General features: G+C 40.5%; 1 long non-coding RNA gene across 1 annotated transcript; it reads right to left on the bottom strand.

Moving 5' to 3' along the window:
* Positions 1-558: 558 nt before the first annotated feature.
* Positions 559-2,065, bottom strand: LOC112535714. Its single transcript, XR_003079796.2, has 2 exons — positions 1,531-2,065; positions 559-800 (listed from the first exon to the last, which is right to left on the bottom strand). It is a non-coding gene; the product is annotated as an uncharacterized LOC112535714 (long non-coding RNA).
* Positions 2,066-2,825: the final 760 nt, after the last annotated feature.

Below are 2,825 nucleotides of genomic sequence, written 5' to 3'. Positions count from 1 at the left end.
GAGAGTTTCCACCCAGGTAACCATGACAATTTTACTAATAAGTGATGTTTCTTGATTCCATAAGGAAGCTTATATCATAAATCCAGAGATGGATCTAAAAGCCAACTTCCTTATTTATATATATTTATCTTTAATTTTATTATTTAACGGGCTATTTTTTATAAATGTAACAAATATTTCTACACATTAAACACTATAACATATGAGGTTTACTTAAATTTAGCCCATTCTATCAAAGCCCAGCCCACACTTAAAGTTATTAACCTAACTTGCTAATTAATTATATGCAAGGTCCACTTAGTCTAGCCTAATTACAAAGTATGCTTTAATTTCCAACATTTAAGTCTAATAGACTACTTTTTATAAAAAGGCCCAATTTAGTGATTCTAAATCTGATATGACCCAATCTAAATTACCTAAAGCATGACAAACTCCATTAAGTCTATATTGTTTTTAAGCCAAATTATCATCTTAATTAAGCTAAAGGACTGTAGTTTTCATGCCATGTCCAATTTTAAGGCCTACCATCTATGTATCAATTTTAATTAGACAATTACATAACAGTTATTTAGCATCCATCATAGATAAAATAAAAAAAAATAAAGAGCAAAAAGTGATCTAGCTATTACAACTCCCCCGAAAACTAAAAAATCAAAAAGAAAACCCTAAACACTAAGTTGAAGTACATGAAATTGCCAAAAATACATCAAAAAGTCAAAAATCAGCTTAATCTTATGCACAACCGATTGGCTTATGGGGGCTTCAGGTGGCCTTTTGCAGTTTTCTTCGATTTATCGCGCCTAGAATCAATTTTTATATGCATAGAGAAAAAAAATCAGTTAGAATATGTATAATTAAAAAAAAAAACTAAAAGTATAATCTAATTATGTCACAACCCACTTTGGGGGCCCGTGACCGGCACTAGGGAATGGGTAGGCTTAAGGCCACCGAAACCCGTAGTAAGCCTTACCAACCCGCAAATCCATATATACAATTAACCAAATATAAAGTAGTCATAATTGTCTTGCATAATACATCATCATACTACCAACAGAAGTCAGAATAGTTATATAAATTTTAAAATTTCCTACTGCGGATACTCTAGAGTAAAAATGACAAGTATATAAGTACAAGATAAATACAAAAGTCCGAAGAAGAAGAAGTCGGACTGTCGAATATGCGATGGCGAAGGTCTTTAACTATCACCTGAAAAAAATTACAACTGAGACTGTCTAGAATTAAATTGGACTCGAGGATTCTGCCGAAAATTTGACAGAACCTCCCCTAAATTACGGATATTTACCCCCCGTAAAACGGGTCCAGGACCTGCCAAAAACATATCAGACATGCTGGAATTTAATAACAGGAGCCGGGCCACAAGAACTGCACTAATATTTTCCCGACTCCAAAACACCACAACCCAAACAATTTAATTTGATTTATTTTTAAACTACCCAACACAAGCAATTAATAGCCACAATAACTTTCTAATATTATAACAAAATTTTTCAGAGTCTAATAAAATTATACCGAGTTAAAAATTAAAATATTCCGCGCGTCCAGAAAACACTGGGGTCCGGAAGCCGGTCCTGCCAACAGTGTCGGAATTCAAATCCGGAAGCGCCTACGCGAAGCTCAAGTTGCGGGGAGTCCGGAAGTACAAGAGTTTTGGCCGGAAAGTGGCCGGAAGGCGGCGGATCGGGGCCGGAAAGTCGCTGCTCACGCGACACTTTCCAAGGCTGCCGGCAAGGATTTTCCGACGGAGGAGGGTTGCTTCCGGGGTTTTTGGGGATGGGGAGTCCGATTCCGGCGTCGGTTTGCGGAAAGGACGCCGGCAGGAGGCCGAACCGACAATGGCAGCCTCCCCCTAGCCTTTGGTCGACGTCGGCGGCGGCGGGAAGGAGCGGGGAGGACGGCTGCGACAACTGGCGGCGCGCAGGAGACGGGGAACGGGGGAACGGTGGGCTGCCGGAGGGAGAAGGAAGGAAAAGGAGAAGGAGAGGGGAAGGGGAGAGAGGAAGGAAAAGAGAGAGAGGGAGGAGAAAAAGGAGGGATTTTTTTTAAATATATATATATATATATATATATAATTATTATTATTATTACAACTAAGGGTGTTACATTCTACCCCCCTTAGAAGAAAAATTCGACCTCGAATTTTAAACCATGGCCCACTTCTCATTTCCTGCTCGGTTTCCCAGGTACACTCTTCAGACAAATGATTTCGCCACAAAACCTTGACCATCGGAATAATTTTAGAGCGCAGCTGGCGAACTTGAGTATCCACGATCCTGACTGGCTGCTCCTCGTAAGTCAAATCTTCACCAACTTCCATATTTTGCGGTTGTAACACATGCAAAGGGTCTGAAATATACTTTCTTAACATCGATATGTGGAATACCGGATGCACGTGCGAGAAGTTCGGTGGCAAGTCTAGTTTGTATGCCACATCTCCAATTCTGCCAATAATCTCAAAGGGTCCCATATAACGAGGTGCCAATTTGCCCTTCTTGCCGAACCGCAACACACCACGCATAGGAGACACCTTCAAGAATACATATTCCCAACACTGAATTCCACGTGCTTAGGCTGGATCGCGCATAACTTTTCTCGCCTACTTTTAAAAGTCATCTTCAATCGCATCGCGAATAACGAGAATCTTTTCCTCAAGTGATCTCGAACCAATTCCGATCCTGCTAACTTCCGTTCACCAACTTCTTCCCAACATACGGGGGATCTACACTTGGGCCATACAAGGCCTCGAAGGTGCCATTTTGATACTTGCATGATAGGCATTTATTATACGCGAATTCGACCAACGGTGA

The sequence above is a fragment of the Ricinus communis genome, chromosome 10, assembly GCF_019578655.1.
Source record: "Ricinus communis isolate WT05 ecotype wild-type chromosome 10, ASM1957865v1, whole genome shotgun sequence".
NCBI lineage: Eukaryota > Viridiplantae > Streptophyta > Magnoliopsida > Malpighiales > Euphorbiaceae > Ricinus > Ricinus communis.
The sequence above is the reverse complement of the archived record's forward strand: the minus strand, read 5'-3'. Positions and strand labels throughout refer to the sequence as shown.